General features: G+C 43.1%; 1 protein-coding gene across 2 annotated transcripts in view; it reads right to left on the bottom strand.

Moving 5' to 3' along the window:
* The window catches only part of ADAMTS19 (ADAM metallopeptidase with thrombospondin type 1 motif 19), a 310,136-nt gene that overhangs the window by 155,339 nt on the left and 131,755 nt on the right, over positions 1-23,042 (bottom strand). The window lies entirely within an intron of this gene.

Here is a 23,042-nt window from a genome sequence, read left to right as displayed (position 1 = left end):
ATAATCACAATTAATCACTATGTTTATTACTACTAGTAGTAATAGCAACATATATTATGGCCGCATGAATGAACCCAAAAAGGACTGGAACTCTGTTGTGCTCAGTGCTGTACTAACACAAATGACTTGAATTAACAAAGAAATAGAGGGAAGAGAGAAAAGAATACAAAGCAGTGGCAATATCATTGATTGCACAGGTTATAATGTGTAAAAAAAACTTATTCTTAAACAATGTTGTTAGGTATTTGAATAAAATATAACAGTAAGATAAGAAACATGTTATTGCTATAAGGAAAAATAAAAGAAGCAAAGATCTACAAGGCTGCATAAGTATTTCAACCGATACTTTCAGTTTTATTTTCTATTCTTCTGGGTCTTTCTCTTACATAAGTAATGCTTTACTGTTCATTATGTGTTAAGCATCAATACAGAACTCAGTGTGTAAAGTGAAAAAAGAAGAAAAAGTATACAGGAAACTTCAAATCCCATAAAAAGTATAGCAATTTTAGCAGATGGAAATCTCAGCACTATGTCCGTTATAAATGCTGAAAGAGAGTACTAAGTATCTCTGGGCACGTCTACACAAGACATGTTACTAGGCTGTTGCCTAATTTACTGTGCAGTAAGCGCATGCAGTAAATTTCCTTTATTGTGTTTAATTTGCTACCTGCATATGCAGGTAGCAAATTTAAGTGTGACTAGTTAATACACAACAGTGTACATGTAGATGCAACCTGGCACTAAGTATGCTGCAGGGTCTGCCCAGCCACTAGGAGACTGGCCTGAGGCCAGCCCCAGGGCTAGCGGCTGGGAGCTTCTCCTGCTCCAGGGCTGGGTTGCTTCACTGGCAGCCCGTCTGCAGGCTATAAAAGTTAGCAACCATCTTCTGCCCTGGGACACACAACACAGGAGCCTGAAGGTATTGCACGCCCTGCATGTCCTCCTGGGCAGGCCACAGCCCTGCTGTGCCCACAGTCACTGTTCCAGCAGTGCTGCTCAGCCCATGGCTGATGCCTGCTAAGACTGTGGTTGCTGGCTGGAGGGCTTTTGGCTACTAGCCTGTGGCTGCCAACTGCAGCTTGCTACAGTCTGTGGGCAGGCCTGCCAGCTCCCGGGGCCACCTACAGGCACCCGGGTGCAGCAGGGCCAGCACCACCTCCCTGCTGCAAACCCCCAGCAGCCCTGTGACTGCAGGTGCTGCAGGGAATAGCTTCAGCCATGCAGCTCCCAGGCCCGTGCCATGAACCTGCGCTGGGCGCTGCTGGCAGCTGCCCAGGGCCAGCAACTCATGGACAGCCGTGCAGGGGCACAGAGAGCTGGAGCAGGAACCATGATGCCATCCTCATCTCCCCCATCCAGGTCCACCCCCACCTGCATACACATGCCTGTACCATCCACCTGTGATCCCAATTGGAACCAGGAGGAGACTGGCAAACTCATGGCACTCTGGGACCATGTGGAGGTGAAGAGGCAGTTCAAGCAAGACAGGCACCTGAACACCCACATTTATGAGGCCCAGTTGGGCAAGATGCGGGAGTGTGGGCACTCCTGGTCACTGCATAAAGGTCAAGGCCTTGTGGGCACTGTGGGAGGCCATGACCGATCACAATAGTCAGTCTGGTCATGCCCATAAGACCATGCTCTTTATGTGGCAGTTAACCCAGATTTTGGCACCTCAGGACCCAGGACCCAGGCCACAGCCATATGATTTACACCAGCACAGGCAGCCTGGCCAAGCCCCTGTCCCACCCTGAACCCTCTGGTGACGTGTCACTGGAGGAGGAGCCCTCAGGCATTCAGCGTCCCACCCTGCCTAGCTTCCTGGATGCTAAATCCACTAGCAGCTCAGGGAACCCTGGCCAGTGGCTACCTCACCAGCTCTGCACCCCAGACCCTGCCATGAGGAGTGGCCAGCTATGACACCACCGGTTGTCAGCAGCACCATCTCCTCCCTGGGAGCTGAGAGCTGAGTGCCTGCACAGCACACACCATGGGCCCAGGACACTGTTCACAGCTGGACACTATCACCGACAAGCCCCCACCCCAGTCTCCACAGCTGCTGGACCTACGGCTGAATGACCCAAGATGGCTGCTCACCAGCTACCCCCAGGCTTTGCCTCCTAGGTGCCCCCACCCCACAGCTCCCCCACTCCAGGGCACAAAAATATAGACTCTTGTAAGTAATTTTGAAACTGGGAAAAGGATTTTTTATTATTGGCGTGTGGGGATAGTGGTGGAGGGGCTCTGTGTGTTTGGGAGGGTGGGGGCAGGGGCTCTTTTGTTTGAGAGGAAAAGATGGAAGGGACTAAAGATTTCTTGTTTGGACATGTGTCTGGCATGAGAATGGTGCTGGGGGTGGGCGCAGGGGGTAGGGGGTCTGTGGGGCAGGAGGGCTAGAGGGGGGAGTGCTCCATGAGGTGGTCCACCAGAGCCTCCCATACCCAGTGCCTTGACCCCCACTAACAGGTAAGCAGCTTACCTAGGGCCTCACCATGGGGAACCTACTGCTGCAGCGGTTAATGCTTCCATTAACAGGCCTCTGCCACCTGCAGCACCTCCTTTGCCCAGGCCTTGCAGAACAACTCTCCCCAGGACTCGCATATATTGTGTAGCACACAGGATATGACTATGACCCAGTGGAGGTTCTCTTTGGCTAATTTGAAGTGGGTACTGAAGGAGTACCAGCAGCCCTTGAGGTAGCCAAAGGCACTTTTGACAAAGGCACAGGTCTGCCCAGACATCAATTAAAGTGGGCCTGGCAGGGGTCTAAGTGGCCAGTGTAGGGCCCCATCAGCCAGGGCAGGAGTGGATACACAGGGTCCCCGATAAGCAGGGATGGGACAACGATGGTGCCCAGTTGCACATCCTACACTCCCAGTGCAAAGCACCCACTCTCCATCAGCGTGACCAGTCCAGGGTTTCAGAACATGAGGGTGCCATATGTACTGCCTGCTTAGCTGGCACTGACATGCATGAACATGCCCAGTGGTCAACAACCACCTGCGGGCCATGCAGTGGAACCCCCTGCAGCTATAATACATCTGGTCTCCATGGGGCGGGTGGGCCACCAGGATGTGGGTGAGATCCAGGGCCCTAATTCACTGAAGGAGCCCCAGTGCACAGAAGCCTGCCATCATTGCCTGGGAATTGCGGACACAGAGGACGGTGTCTGTCAGCACGTCCTGGAGGATGCTGCATACCTCCAGGATGGCCTCCTTGGTGGTGACCTTGCCCAGGCCAAACAAATGCCTCACATACCACAGGCTGGCGGGCGGGGCCAGCCTGAGCAGTACCAGGGCTAGGGGGGGGTCAGCAGGTAGGGCCAGGCAGATGTCAGTGTCCTCGCACTGTAGGTGGGGCTGGAGCTGGTGGTGCAGGTCCACAAAGGTGGCCCGGGTCATCCAAAAAGCTTTCACCCGCTGCTCATTGTCCCAGTTGTGCTGCACCAGGTGCTGCCACCAGTGCAGGCTGGCATCGCAGGCCCAAAGGCAGTAGAGCTGGAGGCCCAGGAGGGTGATGATGGTCCTGGTGGTGGCCTCCTGGAGCCCCTCATTGGCATCACTGGCAGCAGCAGCTGCATGGTGGCAGGAGCCCTGGGAGAGTGTGCTGCAGGTGGGCATGTGGTTGCTGTGCGTGGGGGAGCCAGGTGAGGCTAGACAGCCATGGACCAGGTGATGATAAGTGCAGCAGGCCAGCAAGGCAATCAAGGTGGCAAGCAGGATCGGAAGACTCTGTTCCTCACTGCCAGGGCCAGCCATAGTGCAGAAAGACCACAAGCATAGCTGCCATATGCTCCCTCTGTGAGTGCCACGCTGCTCCACTGAGCACAGGAACTGGCTAACCAGAGGGCACAGAGTGGGGCTAGGTTTCAAAGATGGCAGCCAAGTGCTGGCAGCTGGGCCTGGCTTCAGACATGACTGCCAGGTGCTGGAAGCTGGGGCCAGAGGCTGGAGAGCCCCTTGGTGACCACAGGGACACTTAGCAGGGCTGAAGGGACCTGGCAGAAAATTTGGTGTCAAGTCACTGCACATGTAGATGCCTAGCCAAAATCACTTACCGTGCACTAAATTTATTCATGACTAAATGCATGTGTAGATGCACCCTCTGTTATCTGAATCCTAGGTTTTCAGAGACAGACGCCCAAAGGTTACGCTCTTGAGTCCAAGTTCAGAATCTTCAGAATAAATCAGTAAATAGTGCAAAACACAACCCGTGTTATTTGAATTAGATGATTTATTTAAGAGCCTATACAAGTATGGCAGAGTCTAACTTTAGCCACTTATTTTTAGTCTTGGCCCAACCAGCTGAAGTACTATTTAATTATTTATATATTCCAAGCTTATGGCCTAATTCTTATGGATCATCCTTTCAAAGGAATGACACTCACTGGACCAATTTGTTTGCTGTCTGTTTCTGATACAAAGATCAACAGTGAAACAATGAAGACATGCGGAATTTAGTCATGATTAGCCTTCTAATGTAATGTATCACAGGATAAACTTCACTTCACTTCACTTGTCCAAATATATGTCAGTCTGCAGACATGCAGGCCTCGGCTACATTGGAATTTTGAGCATTACCTCACCTCCATCATTTGCCTGATATTCTTCTTCTGTGTAGAGCTGGGTGATTTTTACTGGGATGTATAATTTATTTGCCAAAAAAGAAGGATTGAGATGACCCAAAGGGCCAAATGCAGTTTTAATCTTGTCAACAGATTCAACACACAAAAAAATGTTTGGGGAGCAGGGTGGAGGAAGGAAGGATGGAAAAAAGAAAAAAAAATGCTTTTGACATTTCCAAAACAAAATATTTGAACATTTTTGTTTTAAATGACATTTTCAGCCCAAATGTAGCTAAAATTGAATTAAAATGTTGAGAAGAAATGAGAGACAAAAAGAGACATTAAAAACATTTTGTTCAAGTACAACAATTAAATTTTACATGTTTCTTGGTGACCCAATTTACATCATCATCATCATTTCAGCAATGAAGCTAAAAGAAAAAAGTAGTCAATTTCTGACTAGGGTGCAATGATAAAAAAGTCTCTAGCTCTGACTGTGGCCAGCACCAATCAAGACACACCAATGCTAGAACAAAAATACAAGAACATTACGTGGTAATATTTGTTGTTGTTGGTTTCTCTTTCCTTGTCTTCATTATGAAGTCTGATGTACTTGAAGGCTTTTCAAATGTACCTTCAATTTAGACCTACTAAACTGATTATAAGAACAATGTTTAGGCCTGAAAAGAAGAGAATACTTCCAGCTTTTCTCTGTCTGGTGTTTTATGACCTGAAAAACAGGCTGTTTGTACCTGTTGTGCCTATTTTTATGCCACAGAAACAGGCAAAAGACACCATGGCACAAGACACCATGATCTAAGCACTGGCACCTGATTGCCTATGTCATCTTCTGTGCCCAGCATCATAAAGATGTCTGCATCACCTGAGCTATGCTAGGAGCTGATGACTGCTGGACTGATCACCAACTCATCCACTTGGTTAAGTCACTCAAACTGGCTCCCAAGAGATGGCTGCAGCAGAACCAATGCTGATGGAAAACCAGTGTTGGAGGACTCAAGGACCCAAGCAAGTAAGATACCTTCCACCAGCACCTCAATGAAAAAGTGGTGAATTCCAATCAACAATAATGGAAGAATGTCAGCAGCATGTGGAGTGCCTTCAAGGCCACCATCATCAGTGACTAGGAAGAGACATTTGGATTCTCTACCAGGAAACATGAAAACTGGTTTGATGATAATGATCAGGAGATCCAAGAGTTGACTGATTGCAAGCATAAGGCCTTTTGTGCCTGGCAAAATGACACCAACTGCAAGCAAAAGAAATTGAATCTCCAACGAGCCAAGGCAGAGGTCCAAAGGAGGACCCATGATATGAAGAACAAATAGTGGTAAGACAAGGCTAAGGAGATTCAACATCCCACTGACATCCATGAAATGTGCAGTTTCTTTAGTGCCACCAAAGCCATCTACAGTCTAAGCACTCACAGACCAAGCCCCTTGAGACCTAAGGATGGAGGAGACCCAATCAAGGAAAGTGGAGCCATCAATGCTGGTCAGAAGATTTGAAGACCTTCTCAATCAAGACTCTGCTGTTGATAAGAGTGTTCTCAATTCCATCCTGCAACACCCAGTCAGAGATGATCTCATAATCCCTCCAACTCTTGATGAGGTGAGGAAAGCCATCAAGCAGATGAAGAATGACAAAGCATCTAGAATGGATGGAACCCCCATGGAAATCTTCAAGCAGGGGAGAGAGGAGCTCACCTCACAGCTTCATGCCCTCATCTCAAGGATCTGGAATGAGGAAATCCCAGACAACCTCATGGGTGCCATGATTGTGACAATTTCCAAGAAAAGAGACAAGTCCAACTGTGGAAACTACAGAGGGATTGTTTTGCTGTCCACCACTGGAAAGATCATTGTGAGACTGCTCCTGAACTGTCTCTTTTCACTTGCTGAAGAGCTCCTCCCAGAATCTCAGTGTGGATTTAGGGCATCAGGAGGCACAACTGACATGATCTTAGTGGCTCACCAGCTGCATGAGAAGTGCCAGGAACAAAATAAGCCTCTCTAAATAGCCTTCTTTGACCTCACAAAAGCTTTTGACTCTGTCAGCCAAGAAGTATTGTAGAAGATTCTTCTGAAGTATGGATACCCATCAAAATTTGTCACCATTCTCTTCCTGCTCCATGGCAGTATGTGAGCGGTGAGTCTCAGTAACGGAGCTATCACAGATCTCTTTGACATTAACGGGAGTTAAGCAAGGCTGTGCCATTGCTCTAACACTTTTCAGTAATCCTTGCCACAATATTTTATCTGACTACCAACAAGCTTCCAATCAGACTGGAACTAAACTAGTGAATGGAGATAAGCTGTTTAACCTCAGACAACTCTGAGCCAAAACTGGGACCACCCCAACCTCAATTACTGAGTTCCAGTATGCTGATGATATTGTAGTGTGTGCTCACTAAGAAGCAGACCTTCAAGCAATGCTCAGCATCTTTACTGAGGCATAGAAGAAAATGGGACTTATGTTTAACATTCAGAAAACTAAGGACCTCTATCAACAAGCTCCTAATGAACAGTTCCCAGCTCCAGTGATCCAGATCCATGGTGAGGCTCTAGAGAACATTGAGTACTTCCCATACCTTGGAAGCCCTCTCTCCCAGATGGCTGACATCGATGAAGGAATCCAACATCTCCTTAAATGTACAAGTGCAGCCTTTGGACGCCTGAAGAAATGGGTATTTGAAGATCGCAACATTATATCTTAAACTAAGCTCATGGTTTATCAAGCCATCATGATCCCTACCTTGCTGTATGGAGCTGAAACACTGAAAATGTAAAGGAGACATCTAAACTTGTTGGAGAAGCATCAATGCTGCCTGAGGAAGATCCTCCAACTCCATTGGGAAAGACAGATGCACCAGCGTTAGCATCCTTCTGCAAGTAAACACCATGAGAGTACTGAAGCAATGATAATCTAACATCAACTTCATTGAGCCAGCTATGTCATCTCCAGACTCCAGAAGCAAGTTTTATTCTCCCAGCTCAGTCATGGTGTACACTCAAGAGGAGAGCGGAAAAAGCGCTTCAGGGACATCCTCAAGGCCAGCTTAAAAGTATGCAACATCAATGTCAACTCGTGGGAGACTATTGCTCAGGACCACCTCAAATGGACGAAGAATCTGCTGCAGGGATCTCAGTAGGGCTGTGCAAAGCTTCAGTCCCTGACTTCATTTGGCCTGATTTGGTGGCTGAATCTCCAAATCCAAATCAAATCAGAGGACCCTTTAATCTCTCTGAATTGAATCGAAACCCTCCGAATTGATTTGGGGAGATTCGGAAAGATTCAGCAATTCGGACGTAGACACAGCTTTAAATGTTTTTTCTACATATCTCTAAGTAGCAGGTGTCTTGTGAATGCTGAGATGCTGGGCACATGAAGTGTCCCACAGGAGCATGGGGGGTGCTCCCCAGCATGCTTGGCAGCAGACCTGGAAACAGACCAGAAGCACTTCTGGTCCACTACTGGGTCCACCGGGAACGCACTGGGGGCCCCCTCCACACACACCCAGCTCAGCAACTGGTGCTTCCTGGGTCGGGGGGGCACTCAGGGTCCCCCCATAGCCAATCGCCGAGCAGTGGGGGGGGGGCCAGCATGCTCCCCAGTGGACCCGGTTCACCACTGAACATGCGGGGGGGGGGAGGGAGGAGGACGAGCACTCCTGTGAGACACTACATCCACCCCAGCATCATAGTGTTCACAAGCCACGTTGGTACCTCAGCCAAACTGAATCAGGGCTGCCCCCATTCCAGCCAAATCTGAATCAAATAGGGCCCGTTTTGCACACCCCTAGATCTCAGTACTTTGAGCCCTCACGACAATAACAGGAGATGGAAAAGCAGGAGTGGCAAAAACAGCGTGTCTCAGACCAAATCAAGAATCCAGCACCACCCACCCCACACAAAAACCCATGTCTGAACTGCAGTAGAGTCTGTCAATGTTGGATAGGCCTCCTCAGCCATCTTTGAACACACAGATAAGACAATCATGGAAGACAATCATCCCTGACAACAAGGAATTGCTGAAGCTAGTAACTGAGGTCTCGAGGCTCCCCAGCCTTTCCCATTAACTGTTTTTCAGAACAGCAAAGCAACTCACAAGAGGGGACTGGGATAAATTACCATAACTAGCTCCCCTCTTCTAGTAAGATGTTTTTCTTACATAAATGCTTCCTATTATCACCACTTGAGCACTCTTACACTAGGTACCCTATAGTACTCTACTGACCTTCGGAGATACAATTAATTTCTGAAAAGGTAAATCCTTTAATTTACATATCTATTTCAATAAAGAAATTGTAACCAATAGCTCATATTTTCAACATCACACTTTACATAAGAAATATCTCCCTCGTACTCAACCTTCTTAAGAGTGCACTGATTATTGCTAATCTTTCAGGGCCTAATACCAACATGAAACCTGAACTTCATTTAAATTAAATTAGATTTCTGATTCTAGACACAGCCAAAAATATCAAATGCAATTAATGCTTTGTGACTTTCTCCTTATTAAACAAAGTTGACCTTATGCATGAAAGCCACATCAAACGCTAGCTACTAGATATAACTCAGACTGTTACTAAGCATGAACTAGTTTCATGTCTTGTCCATGGTTATTAATTTCATGTGTAAAGAAAATGAAACTGGCTTCAGTAAACAGCTGCTCTTGCTTAGCTATCATAGTGTTAGGTAAAAGAAAGAATTTCTTCTTTAAATGTATATATGCTCACTGCAGCTTCCTGTGGCTTATTAACACAGCTGGAACTGCTCCAAGGTTAAATCCACAAGGAAAAAAACCCCGAACAATTGCTTTCTTGTTATGATTAAAGTATCCCAAATGAACCTTGTAGTCTCTCCATGCAACTTCAAATTAACATATTTTGTACCTGAAAATTCTTCACTGGAAATCAATGATAGCAGAACAATGAAAGTTTTAAAAAGCTCCTAATATAGTATCTATAAGAAAAAAAATACAAGAAATGTTGAATGATATCAGAACAAAAAACAAAACAAAACTGATGTAAGACCTGATAAAAGTTGTTAACATTTCTCTAGCCTGTAGAGGATTTCTAAATTTAATTTAGAAAAACAAGGAAAGTAAGTATTAATGCAGTTGAAGCTCACTAACTTCCATTCCTAAGCAGGAGACCAATCAGGCACAATTTACCATGCAAGAAAGTATGTAACTCCCTGAGAAAAGCCAAATATTCTGAGGAAATGTTACCCTTCCTTTATGTGGTAAAACTCTTTCTACCAACCTTAGCTGAAAAAAAAACAACACCCTTAACTAGGAAAACATGAGCACTTCCATGACAGATCAAAGCTATGACCCATCCTCTTCAATACAGTGCCTATGCAATGACTAAAGAGATGGCTTCAGAAAAACAAATAAAACACCCTGTGTAGACATGCCCTCACTCAGCAAAGCACTTCAACATATACTTAATTTGAACTTGACCAGACCCTCAGATTGCACATAGAATACTAAGTGCTTAAAATTAAACATTTGCTTAAATAGTTTGTTGAATGAGAGCCTTAGAGATCTCTGCGATGAAAAATGACATTAAGACAGATTTGTATATGATAGCAATGCATCATAATTTAATATAAAACCTTAGAAGGTATAGTAATTATCCTCAAACCAACATTACAGTTCAAAGAAATTCAGAGTTAAACGTACACTTCAAGAAAATCCACATATTTAATTAAGAAATGCAAAAAGCCATAACTCTGTTTTGTAGTTTGCAATCACTGTACAGTCATGATTTAAGTATTTTAGTGTCTGTAGCCCCAAACTAAATGAAACTGTACTGAAAAGAGATGGAGGAATGGAGAAGAGTTGTTACTGTTTTTCTCCTTACAGTATCACAACAGGACAGAGTTAAGATGTCTTAGTACTTAAACTTTCTTCCTATAACAATCTTTATAATTTTATTTTCTTGAATCCTTGTTTTTGAATGGTCTTAGTTTATATTATCCATGCAATCTTAACTTTATTTTGACATAGTATTGTCCTTATTTTTTCAAAATTATTAACTACATATACAAACAATAAAAAGAAACTCAAAGAGAATGCTACGATGCAGCATTTCTAACGTAGATTTTTTTTTTTAATTTAAGGGCCAGATTCAACAGTGGACAAGGGTAAAACAAAACAATAAGCATACTGACCAGCTGAACTTAATTTACAGCTCCTTGCCAGAGCAGTCCAAAGTACTAAAGAATCTTATTCCTAATTTACAATTGATTTACTCGTTTATTGGGTGGCATCACTAAGATTGGCCCCATGTAAAAAAATATGAAAAAGGAGAGCCTACTCCTTGGCTATGTCTACATGAGGCACTGACTGCACAGTAGCTTGTTACTACTGCACAATAGTGTTGCATGGCAGAAAGCATGACACAACACTACTGTGGACTAGTAATAAGCTACTGAGCAGTCAGAATCACTTAAAAGCTGTTCAGTGATGCTACTGCGCAGTAAGCCTGGTTAGTTACTGCACAGTCATTAGTACTTGTATAAACAAGTACTAATGACTGTGCTGTAACAACCACACAGTTGGCTTCTCATGTAAACATGGCCATTGAGTCTCAGCATTTCTGCACTCTGCTCCTACTCCAGTTTTTTTCAGAAGTGTTGCACTGGAAACACAAGCAGCAGCCGTGAAACTGGTAGCCATTTCAGGCACTGATTCCAACTTACAGTATAGCTATGAAACCTACCCAGAGCTCTAACCATTGGGCCAACCAATTCCAGAAAAGTAATTTGATACATGTTCAGGCCGTCTCATGTCACTGACTAGTTACATCTAATAGAATAAACATATGCATATGGAGATGAAGATGAGGAGCTAAATATAGCTCGATATAAGACATACCAGAGCTTATTGATGTGACCCCAGCTGTGACCCATGCAAGCATAACAATCAGACAGAATTATGAATAATTTATCTTAACCATAATCTAATTTATTCTTATATAGCCTATGTGCAACGTTTCAATTAATTTTAACCATAAGAAAAGTTAGAAAAGTCAGCATTATTCCAAGGTTGGGGTATTATTATGCTAACATAAATGCTACATTTTTAAATTATCGATTTTAAATTAATTTTAACTACTAAATGTATTACTTGATTTATTTATCAATTATTAGAAAACTCACCCAGTGCTCAAAAAACAAGTGTTGTATATTTTGCGCGCATACCCTGTATTTTTCATACATAACAAAGTAGTAGACAGCTTCATGGCTCTTCCTGCCCAGTTTTGGGAATTATAGCTTCCTGCCATCCAGAAGAACTTTTCTAAATTGGCAGATAGTGATGGTCTATCAAAAAAATTATTGTTTAGAAGAGAGCATACAGCACTCTTCTAAACCAAAGGAAGCTGGCTAAGAACCAATTAAGTGTTCCATATCCTCAGTGGCCAAGACTGTTTTAATATGGCATTTCCTAGGACTCTATCAATCAAAGTTCTTATTTTTTGACTGAAACAAATTAATGCAAAAGAGCAGGTTGCAAGAGTATCCAATCCTTTCCTCATTATCCTCTAAAGAAAATGAACAGCATCATTATTAACATGCATACATGAAATTGAACTGAATGAACGCTGTTTAGACTTACAATCTGGTACATTTGCAATTAACTTCATGAAATTATAATAATTTTACAAAATGGAACAATATTTTAAATACTTATTTTGTTAAAATAGTAATATTTTACATGCATAGCATATTTTGTTCTAAAGATTCCAAGACAACCTCACAAAACATAACTAAGTTAAAAAGCCAGAAAAATGTATTTAGCTTTAGAATTCAGGAAAGACAAGCAGCATGCACTGCTCAACAGAGGGCAAAAATAGGAATTAGAGCCAGGAACCCTGGGCGAACCTTTGGCATGGAGTAGTTAGTACTCACCCACAGTAGACACAAGACTTTGTTTTATAAAGTTTTGTTTGGAAATGTGTGAAATAAATTAAATCACTGTAATAAGTTCTTGATTTATTTGAATATCCATGTGTAGCTTTGGCTATACACCTAAGAGTTTTTCATTTGAGTTGACAAATGTATGGACTTGTGAGCATAGATGGTGGAAATTTAGTTTGACTTACATCTCTGTTACTAGCAAACCAATATTAATTTTCTTTCAGCAGTCCAAATGTTTCCCATTATAAGGAAAAGGTTTCCACATAGCTGTTTAGCTACTATCTTGAAGTATAACTTAGAAAATTCTTAACAGTATAGTATACTCTGAGGCTTTCTGTGGAAAAAAAAAACTTATTTGACATTGGCAGCCTTAGAACACAAGGTGGGGGGGGAGGAGGAGAAAAGAGCACATTTAACATAATATATTTTCAGATGAGAACATCAAACCCTAAAATAAAAGTTTTAAAGTCCCATGTCCTATTTTTCATGAAAGAAAGGTAGAAACAGTGATATAGGGAGACAAAAGGCATATACTGCATACTATATATTTGGGTTCATATCTAATTCTTTCTGTAAACATCTACATAGCACTTCCAGAGCTTTTTAAGCACCTATGTTACAAAACACAATCCTATTCCACTCCGCACAGCAGTCACAGAAATCACTAAGGCATCTAGATCTATGATGTGCCTCTATCTTGGCCAGGAGAGATTCCTAAGTGGACTTGGCCTACTGCACATGGTCAGAAGTGCACCTGATGGGCCATTTACACATCTAACTCCTTATTGATGTTGACATCTAATTATGGCTGGGAAGCACATAAGCTCCAACGAAGTCTCCAGTTTTTTAAACAGTGAAAAACCACGCATTAAATTAGTCATTGGATACAACGCATGAACAGCATTTGGAGCAGCGCCCAGTGCTTACTTCTTCCCAAGAGAGCACCCTTCTCAGCACAGATTCCAGTTCATTCTTGATTGTTCTCCTTCTGGCCCCATGACTCTTGCATTCCTATCCAACCAGTGGGCCAGCTTTCTTAGGAGGGATAGAGGAGTGTAACCTCCAGCGCGTTTCCCCTGGACGTCGCACCTGTGGGTTCTTCTCGAATCTCGCCATGGCTCCTTGGGCCTCACAGCCTGGTTATTGGGGTGACTTTGGGTCAATTCCCCAGGAGCCTCTCCTGCCACGTCTTAGATGATGGTTATGTTCAGATCGGGAGGATGATGTTTGGTCCCACCTCCCCAGGTGCCTTCCCTTGGCCATTCCTGTTGTTCCTTCTTCTTGGGGCTCCACCTCCCCTATACCCCACCTAACACCAACCGTGATGTTGTCACCTGTGTTGTCGAGGTTGATGTTCTGAAACTTCTTGGCACTCGGTCTCTCAGGGCCTTTGGCCACAGGTTAACGGTGATGCTTCTTTGCTGAGCGTCTCCTATGGCCTCCCACCTCTCTGTCTACACGGCGTCTGGCCTCGACAGCGTTCCATCCCCCAAAATGTCGACTCTTCCCCAGGTTTGGGACCTGCTGTCCATCAGCTGTCTCCAGATCCTGGCCCTGCTGGGTCCGGCTGTACGCCAGTCATTGCTGCCACTTTCCTCGGTCCACGCCAATCCTGTAAGTAGCTCCTTGGCCCCTCTCTGGCCCTGCGTTCCCTCCATGACCCCTTTCCGGGATACCCACCAGGTCCCCTCACTGGGACCGTTCAAGTGCTCTGGCCCCTCCGGGCAGGTCGGGGAATTCACTTCTGGTTCCCCAAGCTTCTCTTCCCCCAGGTCTTTTATCCCGGCACCAGGCATCTGGCTGCCCAACTGACCCCGGCATGCTGTTATAAAGCATGCCCAGGTGGACGGAGGATCCATTCCCAGCTCCTCCTGACTCCGCTGCTTTTTTTCCTTTTGATCTTCGGCAGCTCCAGCTGCCATGGTTTCATTTTCACCACGATCAGCTACAGATGCAGCTTCCTGCCGCCTCCCCGTCCCTTCAGGTAAGTCTTTTTTACAAGGAGACCCATAGCCTGATACATAAGAAACATCCCTGGAAGTAAGAGATGTGGGTTCAATCCTTTTCAAGTGGAGGTGGGCCAGGAACCAAGGTCTCTCTTCTTGGGAAAGTGCCTTAAAATTTGGCATCGGGGAAAGGACGAGCAGCACTGCCAAACCCTACCTTAGTTTACACTGGAGTGAATGCTGCTACTTATCAGGTAGATGCACTTGCTCAGATAACCATCTTCCTCTGTGAATGAACTAGATCCCACCAGAATGTCTTCCTTCTTAATGAGTTGGAACTTGACATGATAGAAGCACATAAAGCTGCCCACTGAGAATGAGAGAAGTCTGCACGTTTCCTTGGGTAGGTCAGTGATTCTCAACCAGAGTGCCATGGCACCCTGCAGTGCCTTGGGATTTTTTCAAGAGTGCCATGGGGTGCTATGAAATGTTAGTATTGTTAGGTGTGCAAACATTCACAAAACAAACCAAGAGGTTTTAAATAGGAATCTACAGTGTTAAAAAAAGTCTGGCCTGTTGAGATCTTTCTGAGTTCTGTGCAGCAGCATAACTCTTTTGCTGTTGTCAAAAAACTAATGAATACTAAGAGCTGAAATTTTCCACAGGCTGCTTTGAATTTACTGAGAGGTGCCCTGAAGTCTATCAGGGGATGGCTTGAGTCTAAAAAGGTGGAGAACCAATGCCTTAGGTGGAACAGATTCAGCCAGTAGAGATGCACAAGACTGCTTGTGGCTGATTGCCAAAATGAGGGAGCTGTATGTTTCTGAAGGATGAAAAAGGATCAATGCTTCAGGGTGCAACAGGCTGCACCTTGAGAGACTGGGGGAGATATGACCTCCACTCTTGAAATAGGATCACAGTCGTTTTTTGGGCAGTTTTAGAAATAGAACAGAATCTGACCCGCGATGCCTACTTAAGTTTAGACTAGCTGTTTCTAAAACCTTATTTTCAAAAAAAGACCTATAGCAAGATATTTATGGATATATCCAGTGATGTTCATTGTTTAATAATACAGTATGAATCAACTGTCAGTAAACATTTAATTGAGAAAATTATTGGATTTTAACCACTGAAGTGGAAACATCTAGAAAAGGGGTGGAAAATACATACTGATATGCATAGCATGTAAGTAATTCTCCTGTGATTGAACTGTACTAATTTATTAACAGTTCATTGATAAATGATCATAAGATGGTCAATCTGCTGAAAGTCAGCCAGTTTACCCTGAAACCTAATCTCTACTAGAATTGCCCATGTTGTGCAATCTTCTTTAGCATCAGATGAATTTATTCTGCCAGTTTTCTTAAAGACACACGAAATGAGGTAGCAACATGGTCTTCAGAATGGTTTTCCAAACTATTTTAAAAAGGGATATTCTGTATATGATTTCAAAACTGTGAACTCATTTTTAGTGACTGTGCCCACCTGGTCTTGAGGATGCGCTCATGTGACGTTTTGGCGCGCGCACCAAGGGTCAGCCGCTGCACAGGTTCCAGCAACCTCTGAATGAGCCCATGGTCACCCTGAGGAAATCCCAGAGACTCATCAGCCATGACTTTGATGATATCTTCAGTGGTGGGCACTCCCTTAGTGGGCTTCCTCATATCGGCTGCAACCCTCAGTAGGGATCCATGGGGCTTCACCTCCCCTATAGCCCAACCATGTTCCAGCCTCTAGGACAGACCCTTGGTCTTAACACGGCTTGCCCTCCAATGTCGTCTCTTCACACTTTTCTCATTGGTAGGGAGACAGTTGTTTCATCCCAACCTTTCAGTTCCTGGGGTGTTCTGACTTGCTCCAGCCTTCTGCTGGAGCTTTGATTAAGCCTGGCTGTTGACCGTGACTCTACGGCCACTCCTATGTTCAGAGTGCCATCTGTGCCCCTGCCCTTGCCTCAAGGCCTCTTGGGCTGATCCCTGGCAGAAAAAAGAAAAAAAGAAAAAAGGAATTCAGCAGTAGTCCAGGGTAGGGTCTTGACCCATCCCCCGCTCACACACACATTGTTTTATAGTCTTCACTGTCCCTCGACGTTGTCCATGGTCCTCTCCTCTGCTGAAGACTCCTCCTAATGCTGCATGCCAGCATTGTGCACACCCGGCATGGGAAGCACCCTCACCATGAACCTCCCATGGTGACTTCCTGGTGTTTCCTCCAGTGCCAGCTTTTATGCTGATCAGTGGCATCCGGGGATGATGTCACCCACCTGTGCCGGCTCAAGCCGGAAATAAGCACAGCTCACAAACCGTGTGGCAGTTTCATACCGGCACCGCTTGTCCACCCCTTCTCCACCTGCAACAGGTAAGTAAGCCCTGGGTTCAGGGCTTTTTTTTGTAGGAACAGGCTGTCCCTGTCCTGAGTCCCACCGCAGGAGGGGTTCCCTGTCTCCCAGTGGCTGTCCCTCTGGGACAGTGATCTTTAAAAAAAAAAAATTCACAATATGGAAAATGTTGCCATGACAACAGACCCTAAGAAATGGGGTGAAAGGAACAGGAAATAAATATATAAAAGATAAATGCATGTAACACACACACACACACACACACACACACACACACACACACACACACACACACAGAGTAAATGAAAAACAATGGATCCCATAAACTTCCCCCGCCCCCAGAAATAAAATGAAACAAAACCAGAATACAAATTACAGCTCTACATGCATCTACAGATGTAGATGTGATGCAGAAGAGTATGTTATATGCTAGGATAACCTGTGCAACTTTAAAATGTTTAATACCCACAATTAGAAAGTATCCTTAACCAGAGTAAGAGGGAAAACAAGGAAAATCATTTTGTTTGTAGTGGTGTGCAAGTCTACTTTTCTTGGTTCATCAAGTCCAGCTGTGATACTAGAAAAATCAAGAAGCTTTTCTGAAACATATACATTCTATCTTCTTCTGATAGCATGAATCCAACTTGACCCACTACTCTAATTTTTTCATGGAGGAACATTCATGATTAATCTTTCAAGAGACTTAAAATGGTGTTTTTCCCAGACCAACACAGTTCCTCGCTACATCATTAAAAACTATTAATATTATGCAGAGCTAGGAAAACTCACACTAAGATCTTCACAATAAAGGTTTTCACCATTACTATATTATTTTTAAAGTGCCCTCTGAACAACACCTGTGATGCTTGAGGTTTGCTAAATCAAAAAGGAATCACGTTACCTCTTAGTCTGGAAAAAAAACAATCCCTGTAGCTTTCCATGGTGAGGCTGAAGAAGTGTCAGCTGGAGAGCTAGGTCAGGTTCCAAACTGAGTCTTAGCCACTTTCAGAACAGTTCTCATTAAAAAAAATCCCAACAGCTTGCTCTTGATGACATGATGCACTGGACAGCCATTCAGAATATTCACTTTCCACTGTTTGAGTATCAGATGCCTGTTCCCAAGTCCTTCAATAAGAAATCTTCTGAATAAGATGCCAGAACATTAGTCATTATGCAGACAGGCAGGAATGGTGATGATCGTGCACCCTATGGTATGTCAGCAACAGTTACTCGAGAAAGCTCAAAACTGTTTTTGTTGTACAGTAATGTGTTCTTCCATTAGATATCCCCTACAGCTGGGTCTTGTGCTGGTGCCGCTGTGCATTCTTTCAGGTTATATTTTGTTTTTTTCTCACTGTCCCATTTCTTTGGCTATATTTTTCCAGGGGGAGGAGTGGGTGGAGAAACACATTTGTATGCATTATCCATTTCAAGCCTTGATGACATCCAAGCATATGGCACTCGTCATCTTGTATTTGCTGTAGCAGTAACAGGAGCCAGAAACTCTTCCTTGTGGAGGCAAACTATCCTTTTAGCTTATTTTAAGAGGTATATTTCTATATTTCTTTCCAGTTAAAATTGTTTTTGAAAATGCAGAATATCAAACCAAACAGAAAAAATATTAAATGCCCATGCATACTGCACACTGGATATAAATCAAGATTTTTATTAGTATTTATTCCCTTGATTGAAGATTAGCTACTCCCACTATTATAATTATTAATAATATCATATAAGTAAATGATATCTAAGTAAAATGTTTTTTTCCAGTCAACAATGCACATAATATTCCCTAGCTAAAACATTCTTCCCCCAACCAACAAAAAATATCATTAGTTACAAATTCAACACATACTTCATAAAAATCCTGCTAGTTCTGTACTTTTCATCCCTAATCTATTAATCCACTGGCCTCCAGCCCACATCAACCACAATGATTTGCCTTAACATGCCTATATACCATCACAGCTCTTACAAGTCTCACAGCAACTATACCTAGCAGCAGAAGTGGTGATAAATTAATTATGCTCCAAAAAGTTTGAAAACTGGAAGAGCCAAGCTGTGATGGACTATGGGTTCTATTGTGTTAACTATATTCAAATTGTTATAATATTGTGCGACTCCACTGATATTTTTAGCCCAGGGGTGGGCAGTTATTTTGGGCAGAGGGCCTCTTACTGAGTTGTGGCAAGACACTGAGGCCCACATGACAGGCAGCCAGGAGCAGATAAATATTATTTGTCTACAATTTTTAGGGGCCCTGCAGGCTGGACAGAATGGCCTTGTGGGCTGCATCTGGCCTGCAGGCCGCATTTTGCCGACCCCTGTGTTAGCCTGCGTATAAAGAATGAAGCGCTAACATACAGTTGGCTACATGCAGAAAGAGACGAGATGGATATGTAGCAGCAGCAAATGACTGAATGGCTTTGTTGACATATTAATAAAGGTGACCCATCCCACAATTAGAAGGTATCAAGAGGAGATAAGCATGCCAGTGAAAAAGCAGGTTGGAAACAAGCACCCTGGCAACTCCTGAGAGAAATCTGGGGACTGAGAGAGGTGGAGAAGCCTTGGGAAGCTGGAAAGACTAGAAAGGATATGTTGAGAATTCTTAGGGGTGCTCAGGCCTGTGTGGGCTGGACTGGGGATGGAGGGACTGTTTATCCCCTTTGGAGGGTGCAGAGAACTCTGGCTCACTGACCTTTACTCCACTAAATGCATTTATGGAAGAGACTGTCTGTTGTGCTGCTTGGAACTGTGAGTTGCACTGGATCACCCCAAAAGGAAGGGAAATCCCTTCTCTCAAGCAGAACTGGATGTGGACTCCTTGAGTCAGGGCCACTGAAAACCAGGGAGAATAAGGGACTGAAAGTCCAGGGTTTCAGAGTGGAAAGGGGTTCAGACTCCCCACTGGCTCTTAGAAGCCAAGCCTGGACTGGCTTCAAAGGAGTGCTCTCAGAGACCAGACAAGGCCACAAAAGTCCTAAGCAAGCACTCCACTACTGAGCACTCCATGACAAAATAGTAGTAGAGCTGAATTGTTAGCAAGAGGAGAGGAGAACAGACCTAATTTACACCAGCCACACTAATAATGCTTCAGTGGAATGAAGTATGGTCTCGTGCAAATTCACAACTAAACAACCCTGAGGCCAAAGCTTAGTCTAAACACAGGCATACTAAGTGTCAGGCATACTGCCATACTGAGTGTCACACTGCTGTCATTCCTGCCCATGTGAAAAAAATTCCCTCACAAGCCCACATAATGATACTACAAATAATGATTATGGACTAAACAAAACAAAATTGCATGGTTATTACATAGCATTATTGCAGAGTGAAAGAGTAGAAATAAGATTGCTGGCATCCATTTAAACTTACACATTTTTACACCTTAATATATTTAACGTTCCTTTCATTTTAACCTTAAACACTTTTTTTTGCCTACGTAATGTTTTATTATGAGATAATTACGACATATTGTTGTTTTCATCCTTAAATTACCAGCGTGTACTCTTAACCTTAAAAACCACCTTAAATTATTTTATTTCTTATGGCGAGATTCACAAGCATATCCTGATTATATTACCCCCACATTCCCATGCACAAACATGCTTTCCAATTTTCACTTTACTGGTAATCCTTGCATCACTTACATACCTCCCAATTCTCTCCCTCCTTGTTATATTTTGTGCCACTTGGTTGTTTTTGCAAAGAACCATTTTAGGTTACTGATCATGTTTGAGCATGACTATTCATAACTGTAATTACTGCCTTTAGTATGAGGCAAAAAATATGTTCTTCTACACAGAATCCATGAAATGTTTCCTTTATTTCAAAAATTGTTCTATTGCCTATTGTTTTCAATAACAGTGAGGCTGAGATGTAAGTGGTTTGATTTTCTGTTACAAAGCACTCAGAAAGACAACTATGGATTTCTATTTGAAATATCTGGGTTATCTGAATGATGATTTGCAAATGTAATGTGCTAATGTTAAGTGGCACACACAGCACACTTGAAAAAATCTCAAGGCACTCCAGTGTACCGTGACACCCTGGTTGAGAATCACTGGTCTAAGTCATGCTAGTTTCTGTAGCCAGTGGAGTGATTTGGCTACCATCATCATGTGGCTGCTTTTGACTCTTCAGTACCAAACTCAAGTATAACCTTTTATGACTCAGTTGACTGCCGGCAGATGTCAGCCTGAGTCTAGAGTAAGACAAAATGCCCTTTTTCAATAGTTTCCTATGAAGTAAAGCCTACATGACTTGGGAGAATATGGTATCTTCTCATAACCTCAGGAGGTAGCCTTGGAGTAGCTGGTGAATAGAACCAGTGGCCATATTTGCTAAGTACAGTCTATTGTCTTAATATAATGGAAAACAATGAGAGATGGTGTCGACCTTGAGAGAAGATAATCCTTTGTGAGATTCTTTGAAGTAGGAAATAATTCATTAAATACTTCTGATACTTTTTTTAGTGTTGCAAAAGAATAATGGTAGAAAATGACCAGTCCTAGCACATCTTTTTAAAAATTACTAACACTGGGACAAATAAAAGGTCTGACACATGAAATTTCTTAAATGACCAAAAAACTTGGTAGATAAGTAAGTCTGTTTTCTATAAGTGGTCTGATCAACAGTCTGTAATGAAAGGTGAAGGTAGAAATGGCATGTTGATTTTTTAGCTTGTCAAGTATTTAAAAGCAAGTCTCTTTTCCAAAAAGGCCAGGGACACTAATTTTCCAGTCTAGTCAGAGTACTTTGAATGGGAACTTTTAAAGTCTTGCAGAGTTAGCAGCAGTAGCAGCTTCTGCTACAAAACACAATTTGATTTTGCGGAAAAATAATGCTTGCTAGCTCTAGGCTAAATTTAAAAGAAGTAATTCTTGCCAAAAAGCCAAACGAAAGCTTAATTTGCCAGGTAAACTACAGCAGGATTTGTAGTATAGAGCGTTACAATTTAAATACATGCTACTATTGCAAAACACAAATTGTTTTCATTTTAGGGGAAGATGACCTCTTCCTAATAATTGGTTACAGTTCTGCGATTGCATATCTTGGTGCTACTGCCAGGCAATTTAAATTACAAATATATTTCTTTTACTTAGGCACTAACTATATTAAACACATTTGTTTAAAAATTATGCACAAAGCTTTGTTGATTTAAACAATATTTAAATATGTCTGGAACACATCAAACAAATCACTGAGCTTGGGATTAGAAAAATTAGTTGCATAACACTGACGGTCCTTGGACCAAGGCAGCAAAAAGCACACTTCACATAATAGTATGCTAAACAATATACTGGTATAAATAGATATTATTACACTTCACAGAGCCTAAATACTAATTTGATAGACTTTACTTATACCAAAGATACCTGAAATCTTTAACATAGACATTTTGATTATAAATCAGTTGGACAGATCAAACCAGTAGAATCTTTAATGAGTGAGCATGGATTTCACATTGAAAGGCTCAAATGCTTTCTGAAATTTGAAAAAATCATGAGATTTTGGTATTCTGTTGCATATGGGCATAATAAAATTTGGACCACTCTGTACATATCTCCTATACTGATCATATGAAAATAAAAATGTGATAATTAACTCACAAAAAGTTATTAGATCTTTATGTAAAATGCAACATAAGAAAATCCAAAAATGATCACTGTGCTTACAATTGTTTCCATATCCAAGAAACATTATTTAAATTGATCAGATCCTGAAATACTCTTGTAATTTGAAGGCTAAACCTTACCTTTGAATCAAAACATACCAATACTATGGAGGGAAAGAATAATGCCCCTGACAGATGTTAATTTAAAAGCATGCTCGGATCTGATGCAGAATCCCAACAATCATGCTTCCTAACATGCCACATGTGTATAGCAGGAGTTGCAATTGTGGGTGTAGCATCAGACCCTGTCATGCCATATTGTTGGGGGATGAGGAAACCTCTCTCAGGATCTCTATGCACTAGCAAGTGCAAGTGGCTTGTCTCCCTGTATTCTCCCCACTGGGAGCCCCCATCTGGTGCTCAGGGCTCCCAGTTGCAGGAGTGCCTGGTGCATTTCTTGGCTGGAAGCCCTAGTCAGGAGCTCTCAGACCCTGGAGAACACCGGAGTCATGGAAGGCTCTAGTATACTCCAGAGGTTGGGAGCACTGGCCACAGGTTCAATTAAAGGTGTGATAGGAACCAACCACAAAGTTATTACGTATATTTTGTACATCTTCTTTGTGGCTTA

Source organism: Gavialis gangeticus, unplaced genomic scaffold (genome assembly GCF_001723915.1).
Source record: "Gavialis gangeticus isolate Ggan-Ray unplaced genomic scaffold, GavGan_comp1, whole genome shotgun sequence".
In the NCBI taxonomy this organism is placed as follows: Eukaryota; Metazoa; Chordata; order Crocodylia; family Gavialidae; genus Gavialis; species Gavialis gangeticus.
The sequence above is the reverse complement of the archived record's forward strand: the minus strand, read 5'-3'. Positions and strand labels throughout refer to the sequence as shown.